The sequence below is a fragment of the Lycorma delicatula genome, chromosome 7 (assembly GCF_047948215.1).
Source record: "Lycorma delicatula isolate Av1 chromosome 7, ASM4794821v1, whole genome shotgun sequence".
In the NCBI taxonomy this organism is placed as follows: Eukaryota; Metazoa; Arthropoda; class Insecta; order Hemiptera; family Fulgoridae; genus Lycorma; species Lycorma delicatula.
This window is the reverse complement of record NC_134461.1, coordinates 140,784,397-140,798,637: the sequence shown is the minus strand read 5'-3', so window position 1 is coordinate 140,798,637 and position 14,241 is coordinate 140,784,397. Positions and strand designations below refer to the sequence as shown.

General features: G+C 28.7%; 1 protein-coding gene across 1 annotated transcript in view; it reads left to right on the top strand.

Annotated features, from left to right (window-relative positions):
- Positions 1-14,241, top strand: part of LOC142328395 (uncharacterized) — an 885,003-nt gene that overhangs the window by 853,803 nt on the left and 16,959 nt on the right. The window lies entirely within an intron of this gene.

Genomic DNA, 14,241 nt, shown 5'->3' with positions numbered 1-14,241 from the left:
AATATATATAGAAAACAAACAAAAAAATTATAATAAAAATAAAACAACCAAGAATATCAGTTCATTATTACAGATATAATATCATTGGTTTATGTTATATTAATATAAAAATACATATAACCAACCAATACATATATTTAATTAAAAGTTTTACACATATACATCTTTTTTTTTTATTTTTATTTTTAAGTTGATAATTTACTTTTTAATTACTACATAGTTAAATGAAATTGTTATTATTATATTATACATTTTTGTTTAATTTTATTATTATTAATATTTTTTAATGCAATATTAATATTTATATTTATATAATTTCCCATCAGTGTAGTATTAATCATTTTTTGGGAAAGATATTACCAAAAGTTAGAAGTTAATATTTCATTTATAATCCAAATTTGAAATTTTTGTAAAAGCACGCTAACTCTGACCGACATGCTGATTTAGAAGTAAACTTGTTTATGTTAAGCGTGGAATTAAGCAAAAGGAACTAAAAAAATGATGAACGACAGTTCTTATTAATAAGAACTAAGTGATATTTCTTAAGGTATAGTAATAAAATAATTGTATGATTGTGTAAGTATATTTTTGTATGTATAAGTATTTGTTTGTGTGATTTTATGCACATGCTTAGATGTATATTGTGTGCGATGTGTGTATGTATGTGAGATAGAATCTCAGTGTTAATGTATTTAGATGTCTTTATAAATAAATATTTTCTGTTTGCATCATGGTTTTTTATTTAATTACCTTTTTTATTTTATTTATATGCCTGTATTTTTTTTTTCATCTTAGTTTGCATTTTTAATTGTTATATGTCATTTTGTATGCAGTTTTTTTTGTTATGATTGTTTTTTATTATTTATTTTTAGTTATGCTTTCTATGTTCGATTGTATTTTTGATTTAGAATTTTTGTTTGAAAATAGTTTATTATTGTTCTTCAGATAGTTGGTGAGTAAATATATATTACTTGAATTACCATAGTTTTGTTTGTATTATAACCGATCAGTTTGTTCTTAAAAAAATCTGTTTATTTTACCTGACTGTAAGTGGAAGGTATATGATTGGTAGTGATTTTTTCTTATACATATGTTGTGTTTATATATATATATATTTGTGATACTAATTACAAGAAAGCTACATTGATTTTAATGTGTCAGGTATTAAATTAACTTAGTTCTGCAAGTGGTACTGTATACATGTATTTAACAAAAGACTACTTTCTACAATGCCATTTGTAGAAATAAAAAGATATATTTTTTTTAAAATCTTGCCAGCAAAAATTAAATAACATCTTTCTTCCTTTTCTTTTATAATAAATATAACATTTATTTAAAAATGGATTTTTTATTTAATATATGTTGGTTATAATAGGAATTATTCTGAAATTAAATTTTATATTTGGGGATCCATTATTTTCTTTTTTTTTCATGTAAGATTGCCAATAAAACCACTAATTTTATTCAACAATTTTTTTTTATAGAGTTTTAGTGTAGTATTATTTAACCCTTACAGCAGAAATTTATCTGAAATCTTTCATTAGCCATAACCAGAAAACAAACTGTTCTAAATCTATGTTTATATGAACACTTTTATCATAATTCTGATGTGAGGAATACTCCAATGAAGTACGGTATAACCTTCCTGAAACACCTTGTGGGTGTTGTATGTTTGTGCACACACACACACACATACACACACACACACACACACATATATATATATATATATATATATATATACACTGGGTTCATTATAAATGATCTTTTCAATTACAAACTTGAATAGCTCGTGTTTAATAACACTAGATATATGAAAGTAGCATCAGTTGAAAGAAAAACTCAAAAATGTTTTGTATTACATTTGGTTCACAACATCACATATGCTCTGTGGGAGCCCCCTGACACATGTTGAACTGTAGTCCAATTCCTGCCAGACTTGTTGTAACATTTGACAATCCACTAATTCACTGGCCTCTGAGAAGTGAACACAAAGATCCTGTAAGATAGATGGTAAAGTACCCAATACATGTGTTTTTTTTGACAAAACCCCAGAGAAAAAAGTCACAGGTTGCAAAATAAGGGACGTGGAGGTCAACACGAATATTCACTATTGTTACAGCCAGCACACCTAATCCATCTCTTTGGTTGGTTGTCGCCTATTCAGTTCATATCTGACATCAAAGTGGAAATGAGGTGGTCCCTCATTGTGTTGAAAAATTAAACCTTGGATATCCCAGCAGTGGATTTTTGTGGACTTTGTATAAAAATCTCTCTCACATGCTCCAAAGTTGCGTCACTTAAAGTTGATGGATGGTTGGTTGACTTTCACTTACAGAAGCATCCACTTGCTTTAAAGTTAGAATATGACTTACAAAAACTGGGTCCACTCTGATGGGCCCATTACTGATGCACTGTGTGCATCTTCACCAAACTTCCTTCTAAAATTACATTGCACAGTGATAACAGACTGTAGACTTGAAAATCCAGCATACAAATAGCCTTCTTGTTTTTATTGGCAGCCATTTTATTTCCTGTGCCATAGTAACGAAATCAATGACTACACCAGCAGCTGGACCAACCACTGAAAAATGTTGAATTTTCGTTGCATTGATGCTACTTTTATGTATCTGAGTGTTATTTATTAGACATGAGTTATTTAGGTTTGTAAGATCATTTGTTATAACTCTATGCAAGTAATATATATGTACATATATAGACATAAATTCATACATCTCATTAAATATTTTCTATATACTTACTGCATCAGTCTGTCTTATTACTTTTTTTGAATGATTTCACAGTGTACTATTTTTTACTAGTCAAAATTAAATATTCTTTTAAAGTTTAATTTAAAGTAGCAGAGAGAACAAACTTGCTTATTCAGCCATATTTCATTAAAAGATTAGTTTTGTTACCTAATTATTCTGTTATTGATATAATATATTATTAATTAATAAATAATTTATTAATACGAAGGTAAGTCAATTATTATCCGCAATGTAGTTATACATTTTATTGCAATACAAATAGGAAACTTACATGTACATCATTTTTCAACATAGTCCCCTTGCATTTCAACGCACTTGGTCCATCGTTGCCCAAGCTTCCTGGCCCTCATAAAAGAAAGTTTTCAGTTGAGCTGTGAGCCAGGAATGCACCGCTTCTTTCAGTGTTTCGTCCAAGATAAATCGTCGGCCCCTTAATGTCTCTTTGAGTGGACCAAACAAGTGGTAGTCAGAAGAGGCAAGATCAGGACTATACAGAAGATGAGCCAGTACTTCAAAATTGAGTTTCTGGAGCGTTTCAGCAATGTGGGCAGCAGTATGTGGACGAGCATTGTCATGCAACAACACAACACCTTTTGACAGCAGTCCTCGGCGTTTGCTTCAAATTTCAGGCTTCAGCGTGGCAGTAAGCATCTCACTGTAACGTGCACTGTTTATTGTCATGCCCCTTTCCTCATAATGTTCCAGTACCTGGCCTTGTGAGTTCCAGAAAACCGTAAGCATCAGTTTTTGTGTGGACGGTTGGGGCTTGAAATTTTTTTTGCTGGGCGAATTTGGTTGTTTCCATTCCATACTCTGCCGTTTACTCTCCGGCTCGTAACGATGGATCCATGTTTTGTCACCAGTGATTATTCTGTCTATGAAGATTCCCGTTCGTTCCCATAGCAATCCAAATGTTTTTGGCAGATGTCCAAGCGCGTTTATATAATTGTTTATGCAATTGTGTGAGTTGTTTTGGGACCCGTCTTGCACAGCCTTTTTGAAACCCAAGTCTGTTGTGGATGATTTCATAGGCAGAACCATGACTAATTTGCAGACAATGTGCCACTTCATTGATACTTACTCGTCTGTCTAAGAAAACTATGTCATGTGCACGCTAAATGTTTTCCTCATTTGTGGCGGTAAACTGTCGATCGGCTCCTTGTTCGTGCATAACACTTATGTGACCATTTTTGAATTTTTCAATCCATTCGTAGACACTCCGTTGCGGCAACACACTGTACTGAAAGTCTTTGATGAATTTTGGCCCCTGATACACCTTCCGACTACAAAAAACGGATCACTGAATGTTACTCTTCTTTGGTGCAAACAGAAAGCGGAGCAGCCATGGTTAATGGCAGGGCAGCGATAATGGAACTAACCTAGCAGCATCAAACCTGCACAGACATAACAGCAATTAAACCACGCATGCGTCATCTATGCAACATGACAGTACTACCAAGATAAACAAAAATAAACTAAATTGCAGATAATAATTGACTTACCCTCATATATGGAGTCTTGATGAAAGTTTAATTGAATAAAATAAATATTAAATTAACTTAAAATTTCTATGAACCAATTTTAATATATGGTTTGAGTCTGGCAAAAGAAAAAGAAAGTAAAACAGTGGTGTAGAGCATATTTAAAAATATTTATTAATTTATTTGGCTACTAGAATTTATTTCTATAAAATATTTATCATTTATTTATCCACACTTTATTGATTATTAGTTTACTAATGTAGTATGATTTAATAAAACTGATTATTAATTGAACCACGTAAGAGTAATGAAACTGAAGTCACCTATTTAAAGACTGTTTTTGATTTTTAGGCTATCTCAGTCTTGAGTTTTAATTGTAATTTACAATAAAAGAAAAATTTTTAATAAATTTGATTTAATTGTTGATGTAGTAAAAACGTTAATAGTGTTTATTGTTAAAGAAAATTTAATATTTCAGCTTAATAAAACACTGTACTAGCATTAATATATTTTGCTTAAATATATACCCATCTGAAATACTTCTTTACTTACGTAATTCACACTATTATTTATGTATAAGTAGGTGTGTGATTTATGCGAGGAAACAATTTTATATAGGTTTACAATGAAAGTAAACTGTAATCTTACATTTTAAACTCACTGATAATCAATGAAAAAATGATATGTATTTGACTGAATATCTTTTAAAGATATTGTTTAAGAATTCAAGTGTGTGTGAATTATGCAAGTAAATATATAATCATTTGAAATTCTTTCAAAGAGTCAAAACAAGGTTTTTAAGATTCAAAAATTGGGTATCAGATCTTTGTTTGGCATCCATAAATTGATCAATTTTTAGAAAATAATAAATTTTAACTCATCCTTCTGTTAATATTTATTAATATAATATCTTTGTTAAAATATATATATATATTAATCTATATTTTATTCTTAAAAAATAATAATATCCACAAAGAAAACCAAATTTCATCCAAAACTCAACCAAAGAAAAAAATACATACTTTTTTATTTTTTGATATTATGCTTTCAATACTAAAACTTTCTATGTAACAAACGACAAAGTTGTTTACATTGTAATTTGGCACAATATATTAACATACAAGAAAAAGCCTCATTATGCTTCAGTTAACATTTTTAATAAGTTATGGATTGATTTGTTTGAAAAATCTTACTACCTATTTATTTAAAATAGAATAATAAAAAGATGTTTCTTTTACAAAAACAACATTATTGAATATTACTCGACATAATAATGTTAATAACTATATAACATTACTGAAATAATGTCATGTAATGACAATATCCCAATATTTGAATATTTCTCAATGCATTTTTAAGTACTCTAGTTTAAAAAGAAATTAAAAAACCCTTAATTTTCTGCAAACTTTTTTAATGTGTTCAAATAATATATGGTCAAATGAATACTATCTAAATGTTTATTTATTTTGTACTTTTTATTATTTATTTAGTATATTTACTTATCTTATTTTATTTTCTTATTATTTCATTTATTTAATATTTTTAATTTTTAATATGGACTTCCAAAATTCTATATTTTTATTTTTAATTGCTTATTTTGTGAGACTGTGCTTGAATCAAGGTTTTACTTATGGCTTCTCTTGATCAAATCAGACAAATGCTAACTTTTTTGCAATAATTTTAAGAGACAAATGAAAAGAAAAATTATTTTTGAATCACAATGAAACTAACACTGTCTTTCAACATAATCCCTGGCTACAATTAAGCACTTATCTGTGGATTTTGTTATTCCAGTTGTAAAGAATTGTTCATATTGCTGTCTGAGCCATTCTTTTACTACATTCTTGATCTCCTCATTGTTTTCAAACTTGGTGCTATACAATACTTTTTGAGAGTACAAGAAAAATCTGATTGTGCAAGTTCAGAACTACATGTAGATATATCATTTCACAACCCAACTTTTAAATAGCTACCAATTTCTTTTGAGTGAAATGGCATAGCGCGGGTGTTACGAAAAAGAATTACTACTTTTAAGGGAAAACCAAAGCATTTTCTCTTTATTGGGCGTTTTACATTATTTTTTAGTATGTCACAATACACCTCACAGTTGAATTTTTGTTCTTCTTCAAAATAATTTCAATAAACTGGGCCTTCAAAATCCCAAAACACTGTTTTCATCTCTTTACTGGTAATGTGTAGGTTATGAAATTTTATCTGGTCGTTGAACTCTGATGTTTCTATTCCTAACCTAAAATTTGTATTCTGGCTTAAAATGATGAATCCAAGTTTCATCACATGTTATGCAATCTAAAAAAAGAATTACTCTCCATTAAAGCTACCATTTAATTTCCGTTTAGATTTGAATTCAGGTGTCATTGATTTTCAGTTAACTGTTTTGGGACCCCCACCTTGAACGCATTTTGTAGCAGTTCAGCTTATCATGGACAGTGCTGACTAACACTATAAATTTCAGCAATTCCCCAAATTTTTGTGCGTTTGTCCCTGCAAATGGATTTTACTAAGTGTCAATCAAAACTTTTAGGATGAAAATTGATGGTACTTATTGTGCTTGATTTAAACTGTTTTATCTACTTATAAAAATTTGCGAGATTAATATACCTTTTACCTTTCTTTTTCCTGTTTAGCCTCTGGTAATTACCTTTCAGATAATACTTCAGAGAATGAATGAGGATGATATGTATGAGTGTAACAGAAATGTAGTCTTGTACAATCTCAGTTCGACCATTCCTGAGATTTGTGGTTAATTGAAACCCAACCACCAAAGAACACTGGTTTCACAAACTAGTATTCAAATCCATGTAAAAATTACTGACTTTACTAGGACTTGAACACTGAAATTCTAGACTTCCAAACCAGCTGATTTGGGAAGACGCTTCACCACTAGACCAACCTGGTGGGTTAATATTCTTTTCACCTAACTGTTTAATTGTACATGAATGAATTTCAGTCAGTTTTACATCTTCAGAAAATAAAAATTTTATCACAGCATGTTGTTCTTCCATGATGCACATTTCAAGGTGAGCCAACATTTTTAAATAAACAAAAGAGGTTATTATAATGAAAATTCTTTACAAGTAGGTAATAGACCTTATCTATGACAGGGGGGCCAACTTAATGTCAGACAGTTTTAGTTTATTCTATTAATACGTTTTTCCACCGTATCCCCACATTTTGTCTCTAATTATTATTGAATGACCCTCATGTATGTACTCATTTGTTTGTGATCTATATAACATATTACTATGTACCGATTAGAATAAAATATTTATTTATTTTTACTTATATTTGATCATTACTGCATCTGAACATAGATTGTTACATTTATTTTTTTTAATCATACATAGTGTCCACTATTATTTATTATAAATATCAGCATTATTAAATTAACTATTTGTTAAGTAAGCCTATGTTTAGTTGTAAAAAAAAGTGATCAGGTACAAAAAAAAAACATTTTTTGGCTGATGAATTGATTCATCACAGAAACTTACAAAGAAGCTTGTATGTAGAAATATGAAAATATAAATTTGTAGTGTATGAAAAATGACATGCCTAACCAGAATTCGAACCTGGGACCTGATGAAAGCCCCATATTGTTACCATTCTGCCACAGAGATTTGCGAATAATAAAAATTGTATTAGTTATTAATTTTTTTTAAATATTTTGCATAAAATAGTATTACTGCATTAATAAAAGCTGTCAACTGTGGGTTTTTTTTTATCCATGGCTTACACTCACAACTAAATTTAAAATATTTATCATTTTATTTAAATATAATATTTTTTTATTTTATTTAATTTAATAATTCTAAGTAATCGCGTGCCTACTGTATTCATGCAGTTGTGGTGGTACTAGCAGCGACAGTCGGCACTAACTAAACTAATGTGTAATTTCACGACTTACATAAAACAAATTTCGCTTGTACGGTTGGCAGACTGGTGTAACAGCAAGGCACCAGGTACCAAGTCAACCTGGTGATCAAATTAGACCCAGCCAAATTAAGTTACTTTTTTACACTTTAAATATTATTCATTTGTTTAATTTAAACAAAAAAATAATGCCTAAGAAAAAATTACCTAAATTAAGCAAAATCTTGAGATACTGAGGGTGATCTAGCTCTACAGCCTCACCCCCTTGACCTTTTAAGTTGAAAATTTAATGGCACCAATTCCCCAAATACAGACGTAATCTGACCAAGTTTGGTCAAAATCAGTCCTGTAGTTTTGGAAATATAAAGTGATTTTTAGTGGCCAACACACCGAACACACTCATGTACATGCAAACATTAATATCCAGAAAATTTCCATCCAGTTTTTTGGATTCCTTAGTTGTCAAAACTTCAGGATCTTGTGAAAACTGCATATGCATGAATTGGATCAATTACAATACTTCCCTAACAGAATTATAGCTCTGCTATAACACTATCTAGACGGGAAAGTAATAATTGTTATTAAAAATAAAGACTAATTTTTTTTTATTTCTTTCTATTCTTTATTGCAATAATTAAAAACCAGTAGTTAAGTCACCAAGAATCAAAGGACATCTCTCAATTAATGAGTTCTGTTTTATTACATTACTTTGTTATTCATTAAATTGTGTATGTATGTATGTGTGTGTGTGTGTGTGTGTGTGTGTGTGTGTGTGTGTGTGTGTGTGTGTGTGTGTGTGTGTGTGTGTGTGTGTGTGTGTGTGTGTGTGTGTGTGTGTGTGTGTGTGTGTGTGTGTGTGTGTGTGTGTGTGTGTGTGTGTGTGTGTGTGTGTGTGTGTGTGTGTGTGTGTGTGTGTGTGTGTGTGTATGCGTGCGCGCATTGTAGGATTACATTTTTTACTTTTTTTTTTAATTTCTTAAATCAAATCATATGCTTATTGAAGTTTTAATTAATGCACATTTAAAAAAAGTAAAAAATAAAACATTGGAATAATCAGTTTGTACATTATTTTTTAATTATAATTATTTTAAATAACAATTATTAAAAAATAATAAAGACTGATGTTGATGCATCAAAAACATTATTCAAAATATATTATTATTTATATTTTGAAATATTTTAAAATGTGTGTTAATTGAATATTAATAATATTAAAGATGTTGCAAAAACAGGCAAAATAATTTAATTTTATAGTATAATTATTTAATAATATTTAAAATAGCGTTCTTTAATCTAATGAAAATAAATAATATTTATGTAAAATATTAACTATATATATTTGTTTACACTGGAGATAAAATTAATTTTCCTTCAGCTGAAATTATGAAATTACTATTGATTTTATTAATGAATTTGTTAAAGAAGTTTGTGGATTATTTAAAAAGTTTTTTAATTAGAATGTGTTTGCGTCTTAATTTTAGGAATTCAATAGTAAATATGATTTCTCTCCTTGTAAGCCTTCTTTTGAATAAATATTATGGTAATTTGAAATTAGTTTTATCAAATAAGTAATAATTATAGCAAAAACATAAAGTAATCTGCCATGACTCAGCTGCACAGTATAAACCTAATAAAGTAATATGCCAGTAAATTGGAAATTAAGACCTTACTATACTTTGTTAAGACTATACTTAAAAAAATTTCTGATGATGCTGAATAGCTTGCAAATAAAATACATCAACAATAATTGATTATTTTAAGTAAAATTAAGGCATAATTTATTTAATTAGTGGTATGTAATCATTGGAAGGTAAGAACTACTGATCTGTGTTGTCAGTTATCTGGTCTATTATATTATTTATATAATTTCATATTTCCGTAATTTTTATTTATTGAATTTTTTTAACTGTGGGTTGTGTAAATTTTATGGCAATAAATATCCTTGAACATCTTTTTGTTAAAATCTAATGTAGAAATCTATTCTAAGATTGAGAATTTCTGTAAGTCCAATACATGGCTGACGATGAGACCCCCTTCAGAATCTTACTAAAAAATGTTATGCTACTAAAACCACTACAAAGCTCAGGTACAATCTGTGTTAAATACTACAATAATATTGACCCTTGTTCAACAAACAACTAATTTTTATTTTACTTTTTTATCAACTTTACTACAAGGAGGTTAATAATATCATTGTTTTTTTATGTTTATTTCTTCAGAACAGCTCCACAAATCTTCATGAAGTTAGTATCACATCATTTGTCTTAGCCATGAACTCATCCAATTGACAACTAATTGATGATGCTGACACTGTTGTAGTATAATAGTTTGAAAAAGCAAAATGGAAGATGGTAGATACCATTTATTTCCTTACTAATAAACAAACTTTATTTAAAATTCATCAAACTTATTTTTAACTAGCTTATTTGTAAATAGCTTGAAAAGAAGGCTTAAAATGTATGCAATTAAATTTCATAATTCAAAACCAAAAAGAATAATATTATTAAACAAAAAAGCTGACAACACAGTTATAGGGCTTTCTCTCAACTCTGGGTTCTGATACACGACTTACGCACACGCATACACACACACACACACACACACACACAACTCAGTTTAATATATTTTTTATTTTAATTAAATATAATATATTTTCGTTTATTTAATTCAATGATTTTAACTAAAGTGAGCGTATATACCACATTTAATTTGCGTGGGTGTGGCAATACCAGCATTGATGTCAGCATTAACTAAACTAATGTAATTTCACAACCTACATAAAACAAATTTGACTTGGTACGATTGGTAGATTGGTGTAGCTGTTAGGCTTAACGCACCATGTACCAAGTTGACCGGGTGATCAAATTACTTTTTTACACTTCAAATATTATTCATTTATTTAATTCTACCACTCACCTGTGACATCACAACATAGCAGACGACTAAAACAGCGTTTTTTGGGGTGGGGATGTGATTTTGTAAAAACATTTTTTGTAAATATTGTTGGTTTTTAATCGTTAACAAATATGTCTAAGAAAAATATGACCTTAATTAGGCGAAATCTCAAGATACTGAGGGTGATCTTGCTCTATGGCCTCACCTCCTTGACTTTTTAAGTTGAAAATTTAATGGCCCCATATGTAGAAGTAATCTGTCCAAGTTTGGTCAAAATCAGTCAAATAGTTCTGGAGATATAAGGTGATTTAGAGGCCAACACCAAACACATGTGTACATACAAACATTAACATCTGGAAAATTTTTTCATCTGGTTTTTTTGAGTGTCTTCGGTGTCAAAATATCAAGATCTGGTGAAAACCACATACGCCCAAACTGGACCAACTATAATACTTTCCGTTCTAGAGCTATAACATTATTTAGAAGGGAAAGTAAAATAAATAAAATTGTGAGTTAGGGCTCCAGTAGTTCATGTTTCTATTTAATTCAACCCTCCATGGAAGAAGAACTAACTGTTGCTATTGTTATTTGTACTCTTGAGCAGAAAACTTTCTAGGGATGAGAATTTATTTCTTTCCATTTCAAGTCACAATTTATAATACCCATGAAGGCAAAAGCTTTTGTAAAATGAGACATAAATTAAAGTAAGGATAAGAGAAATTTGATAAATTAATTATCAACTTCCACAATGAAAAATATCAAATGAGACTGATTTGTGATATTGGTGAGTGTTTGAAAAATGAATAACAGCTTAAAGTTGTTTCAGAGACTGATTATAATGAAAATTTCACATAAAGAGCCATACTTGTCTCTTTTATGAAGAATTGCATTTAGAAACTTTAACAACAAAATTACCATTATTAAAACTATTATGTATTGTTAAATAATTTATAATTTTAAGTGATCATTTTTCTTCCACTGTATTTGTAATTTATTGTTATTTCTTTATTTTATTTTATGTAGTTTGAATATTTTATATTTTGAAATAATCCCCGGCCGATTCTCCTCACATTAAATCCTCGGCCAATTTCTCCCCAAGACAAATTAAAAACTGAAAGTGCCTTTTTGGAAAAGTGGCTAAATATCCAAAGAAATTGGTTTTTTCAGTTTTTTTATGTATGTTTGGTGCTGTTATTAAATAATCAGTACAAAGTATTTTTCTACCTTAAAATTAATTTTAATTAAATGTGATGGTGAAGGTATTGGTAGCTTTCACTGCTGTTTATTAACAATATAAAAGAACAATGTTACGTGTGTCATTTTTCTGCAATGACACCACCAGTACTTTCTTCAAAGATTCTAATTCAGTTGAAAATGGTGCTATCCAATATTCTCTTTGATCTTAAAAATATGATTTTTGGTCACTTAAAATTTTCAGTGCATTTACTATCTGGTAAAGGAGTTTGTTTTATTGTTTATTGCCATCTTTTTCTCTTTCATCTGTTTCTATTTTAATTTTCTTTCTTGTATTACACATCTTTGGCAATATCTTATTTGCTTCAGTAAAAATAATTGTTTCATCTTTCTTAATAATACATAAAAAAGAAAATTGTGTGTTAGAGTTTTCTATAATATTTTGAGATTGTTTATATCTATTCTATTAATTTCCAATATTTCACTAATTTTACCACATTGACTGAAAATAGTGAGCTTCATATTTAATATCTATCTTTTCACACTTTTAAAATAATGTAGTTATGATTTAGCAGTTACTTTATGAAATCACTTTACTGACTGATCTATAAGCATTACTGGATAATTGCATTTTGAGTCTACTAGATTCATACTTTAATTTGAATACAAATATGTGGTTACAATTCACCTTATATAAAAGCTTACTAAAACATAAGTTATGAATCAGTATTATTTATTATTTCCAGGTTTTATAAAATTAAATATATAAAAAAATGAAGTTTTTATTGGTAAATTTTAATTTATCATTGTAGGAAAATGGGAATGAATTCTTTAAATTGCAGTTGTTCAAATTACCAAGTTTCCTTTTTGTGAGTATATGTAATGCAGTAAGAATAACATATATATATATATTGATATGTCAATGAACAATGTGTTTATTGAATTCTTTAATACTTTACTTTTAAAAAGAACTGTATTATTATTCTTGTAATATTCTGTAGGGAAGTTTTTGATATTTAAGTTTTACATGTTGGGAGATAAAAATCTGAGATTTGCTGTACATGTTAATAGTTTTAATAGCCATGTTAGATGGACTATTTATGTAGCAGTAGTGCTTTTGGTTTCTGCATCAGGACCCAATTGGATTCAATAATTCAAAGTATTGAAAATGATAAGGTATCTATGCAAAATATAGACTTGGTCTATAACAAATTTTTTCTGAGTATGTTAGAGTCATACACTGAGTACTCAAAACTAACCGATTCAGTGTGGATTCAGTGTGTTCCAATTCCTCTATTAGCTTGTGGACAAGAATTTGAAAAAGTCCATTCTTATTTTGTAAAGTCGTTTGCAATAATTGTAATTTTTGGTGACATCCATGCACTAGTAGTGTTGTGAGAAACAGAAACTATGGAATATTAGGTATTTTAATACAACATACCAAACACTAACCATTTATGTTGTGAATTAATAAAATATGAATATCAAAGATAACTTTGCTTATAAAATTTTTTAGTTTATTTCTAGATAAATAATATCAATTTATTTTTATTAAACTCAATTACAGTTTTTTTTTTATTTTTAACTAGCTTTAAAAGAAGTAGAAGATTCTCAATTTGGCATGCATGTAGTTTTTAGTATGTTCAAATGTTACTTTTCACCAAATGACTGATGCTAATGTTTAATGTAGTAAAGGATGTTTGTCTTTTGGTACTCTAGTAAGTTCTCCCCAGATTGCTTAAGTGAAACATTTTTTTAAGAAAAAATACAAATGGAATTTGAAGATTTAAAAAAAAAATGTTTACCATTGTTATAATATAACAATATTTAGCCTTATTTTATTTAAAGTATTTTTACACAAAATGTAACAAAATTGAAAAATTTGTGGTTAACATGCCATAATATATTTTATATCGTATGAATGTATTTGTATAAACATGAGATAAAAAATTATACAGAATGATTCCAAACTGCACGTCAGTCTCTCAGGAGATTATTCTATAGCCAAAAAT